General features: G+C 48.9%; 1 protein-coding gene across 2 annotated transcripts in view; it reads left to right on the top strand.

Annotated features, from left to right (window-relative positions):
* The first annotated feature begins 3224 nt into the window (after window positions 1-3224).
* The window catches only part of fgfr4 (fibroblast growth factor receptor 4), a 33094-nt gene continuing 24858 nt past the window's right edge, over window positions 3225-11460 (top strand). For both annotated transcript variants that reach the window (XM_061803160.1, XM_061803154.1), the window contains exons 1-3: window positions 3225-3383; window positions 3486-3618; window positions 4399-4598. The gene's annotated coding sequence lies outside the window, so the exon portion shown is untranslated. The remainder of the gene's footprint in view (window positions 3384-3485; window positions 3619-4398; window positions 4599-11460) is intronic.

The following is an 11460-nucleotide window of genomic DNA, read 5'->3' as shown; positions in this document are numbered from 1 at the left end:
GGTGGCGACCGTGTGGTGACTACCGCCGCCTTAACGACGCCACTACGCCCGACCGCTACCCTGTTCCACACATTCAGGACTTCTCAGCCCACCTGGCAGGCAAAATCTTGTTCTCCAAGGTCGACCTGGTGCGCGGGTATCACCAGGTTCCCGTGCACCCCTCAGACGTTCCCAAGACGGCTGTAATCACTCCGTTTGGACTGTTCGAGTTTCTGAGGATGCCGTTTGGTCTTAAAAACGCAGCACAATCTTTCCAGCGTTTAATGGATTCTGTGCTCAGGGACTTGCCATTTGTGTTCGTCTATTTGGATGACATCCTCGTCGCCAGCTCCTCGGAGGATGAACATCTGATGCACCTCCGCGACCTCTTCGCAAGACTTGAGCAGCATGGCCTGATCATCAACCCGGCGAAGTGTGTTTTCGGGGTGCCCTCTATCCAGTTCCTCGGGCACCTCATAGACAAGAACGGCGCCGCCTCCCTTCCGGCAAAGGTGGAGGCCGTCTCCGCTTTTCCCCGACCTCGCTCAGCTCGGGGCCTCCGGGAGTTCCTGGGGATGGTGACTTTCTACCACCGGTTCATCCACCGGGCGGCCCACATCATGCACCCACTTTATGAGGCTCTTAAAGACAAGGCCCCCAACCGGGACGTTGAATGGACGGCCAAGAGGATGGAAGCCTTCGAGGCTACGAAGGCCGCACTGAGTCGTGCCGCTATGCTGGCCCACCCGACTCACGGGGCCCCTGTCGCTCTCACTACCGATGCATCGGACTACGCTGTTGGAGCCGTATTCGAACAGTGGGTCGGCGGCGCCTGGCAACCGCTTGCCTTTTTCAGCCGTCAGCTGGTCCCCAGGGAGCGCAAATACAGCACGTTCGATAGAGAGCTCCTCGGCCTCTGGCTGGCGATCCGCCACTTCCGCTCCCTATTGGAAGGCCGTGAGTTCACGGCATATGTGGACCATAAACCCCTCACTTTCGCCATGTCCAAGGTGGCCGAGCCGTGGTCCGCCCGCCAGCAACGCCAACTGTCGTTCATCTCTGAGTACACTACGGACATCCAACACATCGCCGGCAAATCCAATGTGGTCGCGGACTGCCTCTCCAGGGCGATCGTCGGCACTGTGCATCTGGGTCTCGACTACTCCCGCATGAGCGCAGACCAGGCCTCGGACCACGGGGTGCAGGCCCTCAAGACTTCTGACACGGGTTTGCGCCTGGAGGAAGTCGCGGTTGGTGACTCGGGCGTCAGGTTGCTGTGCGACCTCTCAGCTGACCAGCCTCGGCCGCTGGTCCCTGCAAACTGGCGAAGAGCTGTTTTCGAGGCGGTCCACAACCTCTCCCACCGCGGAAGGAAACCGTCTGTGAGGCTGGTGGCCCAGAAGTTCGTGTGGCGCGGTCTCAAGAAAGATGTGCAGGCCTGGGTCGACTCGTGCGTGGCCTGTCAGCGGGCTAAGGTGCATCGCCACACAAAAGCCCCCTTGGAGCCCTTTGCTGTCCCTGAGAGGAGGTTTGACCACGTCAACGTTGACTTGGTAGGTCCACTTCCTCCCTCGCACCGATTCACCTACTTGCTCACCATGGTGGACAGGACGACCCGCTGGCCCGAAGCCGTTCCCCTCTCCTCGACAACGTCGTCAGACGTGGCCCGGGCGTTCATCGGCACGTGGGTTGCACGCTTCGGGACACCGTGCAACCTTTCCTCAGATCGTGGCCCTCAGTTTACCTCTGAACTCTGGAACGCAGTCGCCGAGAGTTTGGGGGTCAAGCTGCACCGCACTACCGCCTATCACCCCCAGGCGAACAGTCTTTGCGAGCGGTTCCACCGCTCCATGAAAGCAGCCCTGCGTGCCGGCTTGACGGACGGCAACTGGTTGGATAAGCTCCCGTGGGTCATGCTCGGCCTCAGGTGCGCCCCCAAGGAGGACCTGTTGTCCTCATCCGCCGAACTCGTCTACGGCCAGCCACTGCGGGTCCCCGGCGAATTCATCCCGGACGCCACAGAGCCCTGGTCCGCAGCCAGGCAACGGTCCTCTCTGCTGGAGGCCGCAAAAGGGTTCGCGCCGGTTCCCACGTCGCAACATGGCACCCCAGCTGCCCGGCTGCCCCGTCACCTGCGCTCTGCGGATTTTGTGTTTGTTCGTCATGACGCCCGCCGTGGACCTCTCCGCCCCCCATACGACGGGCCGTTCAGGGTCCTGGAGCACGGGGACAAGAGCCTGCTCGTGGACATTGGCGGCAGACTCGAGACTGTTTCCGTGGACAGGGTCAAACCCGCGCACCTGGACATTGCCCAGCCTTTGGGGTTGGCCCTCCCCCCGCGCCGGGGTCGTCCCCCTTTGCCCTGTGCCCCTGCGCCTGCCGGGGTACCCTTGACCCCGCCTGAGCCCTTGTCCCGTGACTCAATGGACAGTGCGGCCCCGCCCCCCTCGGCCCCTACAGTGCACACCCGCCGGGGTCGGGTCATCATCCCTCCACGGCACAAGGATTTTGACTATGGGTGAATTCTGGGGGGGCTTGTGTGGTGTTTACATAATTCACCCGCGGGACCTCGAGTTGGAGTGCGGGGTTCCGCACGGACTGTTTTTGTTGTTGCGCTTCCGGAGTAAAAGGTTAACAGAGTTCCTGCCATTATGCGATTAGTTTGGTGATGTCGAACAATAAAGCAAGTTTTCCTGTGTCCGACACTCCGCCTCCGACTCCTTTTCTCCGGCGCTACAGTGCAGAATCGGCCTTGTAAAGGCATGAAAAGAGTCGTGTGCAAAAACCAAGTCATTGTCTACAGGTAATAACCCCCCCACCCCCCATCTCCCCCTTCCCTCGCAACGCTCCATCACATAGCGTTCAACCGTCGGACTCCCTTGAATGCAGCGCCTGGATGCCATTAAGCGTGTTCCATAGCATTAGAAGCTTAATGGTGCGTTTGAGAAAACTAGGAAAGTAGGAACTGCTGCACTCGCGGGTTAGTGAATGCGTTACAGTTGAAAGTAACACTACAAATTTTAAAAAATGAAGACTACATTGCGCATGGATGTCAAAGGCTGCCTGTATGCTGTTTATATATTCCCTGCGAAGTCAGTCGGGATCGAATCCAGCTCACTTTTGTTCTCGTTGCACGAGCTTGACAGTTGCAAAATGTTGCTTAAATCGTTGCCCTTCTGACCGTATCGCGTTCTCAGTACTGACGATAAGCTTGTGTGCAGATAGCGCTTGAACCACACAGCCCCCGGTCCGGGGCGAGCGGCAGGGATCCGCGTCAACCCGCCCGCCTGGAATCGCTTACTGTACTGTCCGTGAAGCAACACAGGAAAGCCGCGCGGCACGCACCGCGACCGACGAAAGTCGACGACGGGGTTCAGGGCTCGGGTTAAGGGCTTTCAGCGGAGGTGCGAAAACGTCAAGTCTGGGGTCGACTCTCGCTGTGGGTGTCCAACCGTTCATGTGATATTGAAAAGAGTTGACATTTCGGATCACACCCCACACCACAGGAAAGGTTCATCTTCTACTTGAGTCTTCCAGCAGACTTTGGAACCAGGAGAGTTTTCGTGAGGTCACGTCACCTGACCGCACTGTCACATGGCGTTGCCCATAGAGCTCCTGCACCTACGCCATAAAAATCAGGTGACTTTTGTTTACGTCGCCGTATTGCCGGTCAAACAGAGCATTGTTCGATGCTAAGTCGGTCGGAGACGACACGGAAATACGTCTCCCGGAGTTTTGTTCGATACCGTCAGACATTTAGAAGGTGCGGACACGTATTTAATGCCGAAGTTGATGTCTTTGCCGATAAGAAATTGGACTCTTAATTGGCTTCCGCTTGTCTTGGACAACTGGATCTACACATGGATCTGGTGAGTAAGTCGTCGAGATTTACACGGAAGAGTTTGAAAGCGTACAAAAGTCTGGACGCATACAAATACTTTGTTTGTGGATCTGTTCTCAATCAGGAATAAATCCCACATAGTGACGGGTTGACGGCTCGTGAACGCGGAAGCGTGTTCGGCCATACGTTAACCTTTGCCAAAATCCATCGATCTATTCAACTCGTATTCAATACAAATACCAATATTTAAATAAATGACACCCAGTTTTACACAAACTCCCATTCATTAACTATGATTGATCGATTAAGTCCACGGAAGGTACACGGAAGCGTATTGCGGCCACACTTAACCTCCGTAAACCTCTGCGACAAACTTTTTTTTTTTTTTTTAAATACGCATTATTCTCAAATGACCAAATTTGGCATTATAAATACTTCTTTTTTGGTAATTTGAGATTGAGAATAATAATTCCTACCTGAAATGAAGCAATCGCTACACAGGCGTGTGTGCATTTTGGTTGGGGACCATCCATCACGTTTAATTGCCGAAATCCATCGATATTTTCCGGTCTTTTCAGGTGGTGTTTTCAGCACCGCGTGGTTGGACAGCGTGCACGCGTCCGCATGTGTAAACACGAGGCGGGCGACCTCGGACCCCCGGCGACCTGAGGGCGTCTGGGAAAATCAGATATTTACCCCAAACCCCAGAAGCCCGTATTCCGGCGGCACCACTGGGAGACAGGTGCGAGGCCGGCGTCACTCGAGGTGGTCGGATCAGGTGAGAACTGGTCTGGCGTGGGGAGAGATAAGCCGAGGTCGGGAGGCGGGGGGGAGACAGGCCCCCGCAGTGATTGAAGTCGTCAATCATCGGTTGATACATACTAATGGGGCTCATTACACAAGAACAAAGAAGGGAAAATAAATACTGTAATACCAAATGTCATCATCATAGTATAGAGCATAAAAGATAGGAAGCTGATAAGAATAAAGTCGTATTTGATGTGAATTCTTTTTTTTCTAAATGTAATGTTTTTTTTAAATACCTAATCTTACAACTGTCAAATTTTTTTTGTCAGGAAAAATACAATTTTTACTCTGTGAGTAGTAATAATAATAATAAGATTACTAGTTTTATTGATATATTTTTTAAATTTATTATCAAGTTTTATTTCTCAAACTGAAATACTTCTGGGAAGATTTTATTTTTTTATTTTTTTTTAAAAAAATATATAATTTCAAGAGAATAAGTTGTTTTATTGAGCAAGTAATATCAGGAATCTGAGAGAAATTAAATTTTATTAAAAGTTTCATTTGGAAAATGGAGTTAAATTATTTTAGAAAAAAATATATAATTTTATTAGAATATCAAGTCAGATTTCTTCTTTGTGATTTTTTTCGAGAATATATGAATATAAGATTTTTTTTTTGTTTTTGCAAAAATGTTTTATTTTCAATTTTGAATAATTAGTTGGTTTTTTAAAGTTGTAATATATTTGGAGAAGAGTCATATTTTTTTTTAAAAAGTAAATCATTGGGATAAGATATATTTTATGTAATTAACACCATACCACCCCCCCCCCAAAAAAAAAAGAACTTTCATAATCTTACGGGTTATTTTTTTTTTTTTAATTTAAGAAAATGCACCTTGGTCTTTTGTAATGTAATTTCTCTTCCCAGTACAGTATTACACTTTTGTTGTAGCGGCCATTGAGAGTCCATCAATTTCTTCACCTGGAAGCGGCTAAAGTTTTGGAATTCCCGCCGATGCGTTTCGCTTTCTCAGTCCCGTCCCCCGAACGCATCGTCCCCACTACCGTGCGAACCTCCCGCCGTAAAAACTGGGAGTCAAGAGCGGCTCCTGATTGTTGAGTTTAACGCCCGGCGACTACGCGGCCTCGTAATAGGTCCCCTAGTGCGCGCCCCACCCAGCTCGGCCTCCTCCTCCTCCTCCGAGGCCACACAGGACGCCGGTGCCAATCGCGGCGCGTATGCCGACCTTTTTCTTTTGTTTTGTCATTTTACAGCCGAAACGGGGAGGAGAAGTCTGCGCTCATTTCGCCAAGGGAGGCCAATAAGATGAGAGATTTGGATTAATGGACTGTTTACAAGCAGTCGAAGGTGGGGGTGGGGGGAACAGACCGGTTAAATGACGTGTGTTACACTTGAATGTGACCTTCCTTGCTCTACCGTACTGTATATATTTAGTTAAAGACCCTGTAAAGTGATTCCAAAGATTTGTTTCTGAAAAAAATGACCAAAAAAAAAATGAGGACTAGTAGAGAATCGTGTTAAACTCGTTTTTCTCGTGGCGCCACATTGTGGTTCCGGTTTCCCCTCAGAGGGCCGTTATGACTGTGAAACAATACAAGTATTTAATCGTATTTACATCATCACTTTATGATCTACTTTTGGGATCGGTAATCAAGGGTAATGTGTTTTTCAACTCTTCACGTTTGGTAAGACACACACACCAAAAAAAAAAATGCTTGTAGTATCTCAACTTTATCCTTTATGATGCATGACAATTTAAAATTTTTGTACAGATTTTTGCAGGAATCATTGAAATTGACACTTTAGATTTGGCTTCACGGGCCACATAAAATCATGTGGCGGGCCAGATCTGGCCTCCGGGCCTTGAGTTTGACACCTATGCTATAAAGTTGTTGGGTTTTTTTTTCAGATTTTTTTTTGGCTAAAACAGTCTGGAGTGACACACTTCCTCTCAGCCCTGCGTCCCTCCGCCCTAACTATTTATAAATATTACATGGATTTTAAGAAAATCTGTGAATTTGAATGAAAATATGGACTAATTTCCATATAGTCTCACTTCTGTCCGGTTTGCACCAAAATTGACATGAAGGAAAACACTCTGAGAGCGTCTTCTCCACAGCCGAAGATGCCTTCTAATTAAATTGCTACGGTCTTTTTTTTATTATTATTATTATTATTGTTGTGCAAATCAGGCACAGATGCGGACACCCCGGACACCGAGTGGAAAAAATCATCCGGGCAGGCTTGACAGCAGACGCCTCTCGGGAGGGGAGCGCAGCCGGGTATCCCGCCGGGAGACCTTTGACAATTGCTTTTGACACGCAACCAATGAGATGAATCAAGCTGTCAAATGCGGAACTGAGATATTTCTGGATGGGGACAACACCGAGAGAGGACAAAACATGGGAATGGGAGGCGCAAGTTGAGGTACACCCGCACAAAAGCACCAGATCAGTACAAGAGCTGGGGCACAAATTCGAGCTCGCGAATGGATACCACCAATTTCGTTCCAATAGGCCGTGAAATAAAGCCTTCACTTCATCTAGGAATCAGATTTTGGTCCATAACCCGTGATTAGTTCCCTGTCATCCAGTCTGTGCTTGGCCTACTTCATATTAAAATAGCATATCAAAAGTATGGCAAGTGACTTGAAACGGAAAACCAGACTTTTCTTTTTTCTTCAGCTTTAATGACCAAGTGTGTAGAACACACAAGGAATTTTTCTTTATGATTTTTATACAATATTTGGCCCAAATTAGAATCAAAGGCAGGACAAAAAAAAAAAAAAAGCATCACAACTAAATTCACTCGAAAATTGCGGCACGGTGGATCAGATGGTAAAGCCTGCGTGGGTTTTCTCCGGGCACTCCGGTTTCCTCCCACATCCCAAAAACATGCAACATTAATTGGACACTCCAAATTGCCCCTAGGTGTGATTGTGAGTGCGGCTGTTGTCTGTTTCCATGTGCCCTGCGATTGGCTGGCGACCAGTTCAGGGTGTACCCCGCCTCCTGCCCGTTGACAGCTGGGATGGGCTCCAGCGCTCCCCGCGACCCTCGTGAGGATCAGCGGCTAAGAAAATGGATGGATAGATGAAACTTTGCCATTTTTAATGCCCCCCCCATTGTCCAATGAAAACATGCATGTCCATTTTAATAAAAAATTGAGCAATTGTGGATTAAATCACAATTCGAGTGTTGCTCTACCAAATGGAGACGTCGGTAAAGCTTCATTGAGTCTTTGATAACAAAAACAAAGCCATAAAATGGTCAAAACTGTGCAAAGGTGTTCCCGTCTGAGGCCCATGTTAAGTTCTCAAGTTCTTACAAAAGACATAAAACTCCAAAATGGCAACATACTCACTATAAAAATGCTAAAGTGTGTGAACCATGACCGCAAAGCTAACACAGTGAAGCGGCAGCTGGTTTATCAGTTGGCAAAGACACTGAAAGACATCCTCTAAAAACATTGAGGCATTAACACCAAAGCCTGTTTTTACTATCCGGCGGGAGCACAATAACATTCCTGCACATATTATTTGATGTCTGGCCAATGTGCATCACTCCCATCTACGTAGGGGGAAAAAAAAAAACAAAAAAAAAAAACATGTCATCTCGCATTCCGAGTTGACCGGCTTTGATCGGGGCCTTTGTGCGAGTACCGACGCTGAAGAAAGACCTGGTCCGTGTGCGGAGAGTGTGGGATTAAGAGGATCCCTTTGGAGGATGATGGGACACCGAGGGGGAGGGGGAGTCACTCGGTCGAGATTAACACCTCGGTTTGGTTTTCCCATGTAGCCTCCCAATCCCTTTGGAATGCTGTATCGCCTGCGCCCTCCGCTGACGTCTCCCTTTACCTTCACGCCCGGGAGGTTCCTGACATTCCAGTTTTTTTGTAAGCCTGTGAAATATGGCGGATCACGAAAAACATCCACGGGAAAAATTCAAACACTCCTGTTGACAAACACCTACACATCCGAAAGGTTTGTCAAAATGACCAAGACCAGACCAGAACTTTGGAAGGAAAACCAACAGCAGGATGTGGAAAAGGGAAGTCAAGAGAGAAAAGTGGGGACGGATAGGACGCACCTTTAGGAAACCGGGAACAAACATAGGACACCTGGAACCAGGTTGGAAAGACAATCTGAAGAAAACCGACAACAAGCCGGAGGAGATCAACCCAACAAGGCATCCGCTACTGTAGTTTTTAATGGAACCAGACGAATGCGACGACTCGAGATTGAATGACGCGGCGGAACCTCAAAGTTGACGAATGTGCAGCCACTGGCCTAAAGCAGAAGGAGCAAATCAACCTTGTTTGGTACTGACCGGTCCAGTGCGGAATCCGTCTTTCAACTCGGAACAGAACAGGGCCCCCAAATGTCCGGAGAAGACGGATAGGTCAAATTAAAGGGTGGGACATTTGCGCCACCACTGTGTAAGAGCGGTTAGGACGTCTGCAAACTTCAGAGAGGTCAACCCAACATGACATCCGGAACTAAATGCGCGATGGCCCAGGACCGACTGATCTCATGGGACCTCATTGGCCGCTTATTGTTATTATTTTTTTTTTAAATGACATCTGATGTACTGCACCAACCGGGTGTCGAGACAAGGCATAAACTCCGACGTCACCACTAGTATCCAAACTCTTCCTTGTCATTTGTCCAAAGCAAAATGGCTTGAATGATGCTTGTAGCCTGATTCTCCACCATCATACTTTGAATGGGTGAAGTATCTGTTAAAAAAATATATGCTACGTGTGATAAAGACAGAAACAAGTTCTTTTGTCAGTCTTTCAGTTCAGGTCACCGGTAGTCACAGTCCCCCACACGGGACTAAGAAGAAGAAATGGGGTGCCTTTTTTTTTAGACTTGTGTTGCCATATCCAGTCGATAATTAACCCAGTTCTCCATTTAGACCCCCATTGTCCTGCAAAGCTGCTCACTTCACATCTAAAGATGGATTGGGACATCACCGGCGAGTGGACAAACGCTCGACCGCTGGCCTTGAAAATACAAGCTTAAGGTTTAAACCCCTCATCGTCTAACATCTCATTGTCCCCTCCGCGCTAAATCCAGCCTAACTTTAGAAGAAGCCTTGCAACAATGCGGCCCGTAAGACCCCCCCCTTGGACAAAAAAAGATCTCCTCGACTCCCTCTCCTACAGCCTGATCTTCCGCAGTGAGAAGCTCTTAATCAGGGCCAAACAATGAAGCCCCCAGATCCCAGTTTTTTTTCCTTGACAGGGTCCCTGATCTAATAAGCAGAGCAGCAGGTTTGAAATGAGGAGGGGGGGGGGGGGGTTGGGGGGGTTGGTACCTTGATCCAAGGGATTACTGGGAATGATCCAGCCAGGGGAAAGCTTGGAATGAGGAATGGAATCGATCCGCAGTCTATGGAAGACCTTCCCAATAAAGCCCACGAACAATCGGGGCGGCTTTGGCTCAGTAGGTCGAGAGGATCGGATAAAGGAAATTTCAGGGTAGGCAACGCGGAGGAACGGAGATAGTGTTTTGTTTTGAACTAGATACCTACTGGTAAAGTAGTCACGCAAATGGGATTTGGAGTGAGTAGATTTTGTGGTTAGCACATCTAAATTCCATTCAAGAGATTTCTGGCTCAATCTAAAATCTGGGAGGTTTTCAGGGTCTCCCTGTGCTCGTGTAGTTTCCTTCAAGTACCCCGTAGACTCAAAATAGTTCATCGGACGTCAATGTGATTTTTTTTGCCCGACAGCTGGCTGGTGATCAGTCCAGGATGGTTTCTTCTCCCAGCATGAGTTGGTATATGATCATCTGTGACCCCAGAAAGGGGATTTAAAGGATAGAAAATGGATGGATGGATGGATGGATGGATGGATGGATGGATGGATGGATGGATAATACCACTGACAGTTCCAGCAGTTTGGGTTGAGTTCCCACTCAGTAGTGGTGACGGTATGAATGGTTGTCCGTCTCTTTATGTGCGCCGTGATTGACTGGCTACTAGACCACGGTGCGGCCCAGCTTCCAACCTTTCAATTATGAACAGAACAGGACCGTCTTTCACATTGTTGCTGTCTGGAGAAGATCAACAGTTTCTCCAGATTCTCCGGAAATTCTAAATAGTCCATGGGTCTGAATGTGAGTTTTAAAGCTCGTTTGTCTATATGTGAACTGTAGTTGACTGGCAACATGTTTAGTGTGTTGCCCCACTTCTCTCTCCAAAAACCAGTCGAGTTCCCATTTGTGAGTCCATGACTCCGAACAAAAAAACCAAAACATTGACTGGTGACCACGCCAAAGTCCAGTCCGGCTTTCCACTGAAGTCAGTCGGGATGGACACCAGCTCAGGATAATGGAAGAATGGATATCAGGCTGAGGTCTCGTCGGCCAAAAATAGAAGAAGTTGAAGAAGCGGCAGGAGGGAGGGCCCACGCTTCAAGGCGGGCCCTGCAGCCCCCCCCCCCCCCATCCACTGCCTCTTCATCTTAAAGCCTCCCTTCATCCCCCGATCTTAGCTACCTCTTAACCCGGCCATCAACCCCCGAGGCCCCCGCTGCTGCCGTCCCCTCTAACCTCTTGTGCGCTTCAACCTCGTGATTTCTGATCCCTCTCAACCCCCCCTCCCAAAGCACAGAGGTATTCTACCATCGTCTCGGGTGCGGGTTGCATCCGTTTCACTGCGTATCTGTGAAAAACCGAACCTCGGAAAAAGACCTCGGGGATAGAGGTTAGCTTGGATTTAACGTTTTGGTTTAATAAACAAAAATCTTTGCACTCAAGATGAATTTTGAATGTTTTTCACTCCAACCAACAAAGGAAAGCAAGAACGTTGGTCCAAGCGTGTGTCTTTTGAGGACGGTCGGACTTTTTTAAGGAGATCACG

The sequence above is a fragment of the Syngnathoides biaculeatus genome, chromosome 18 (assembly GCF_019802595.1).
Source record: "Syngnathoides biaculeatus isolate LvHL_M chromosome 18, ASM1980259v1, whole genome shotgun sequence".
NCBI lineage: Eukaryota > Metazoa > Chordata > Actinopteri > Syngnathiformes > Syngnathidae > Syngnathoides > Syngnathoides biaculeatus.
The sequence above is the reverse complement of the archived record's forward strand: the minus strand, read 5'-3'. Positions and strand labels throughout refer to the sequence as shown.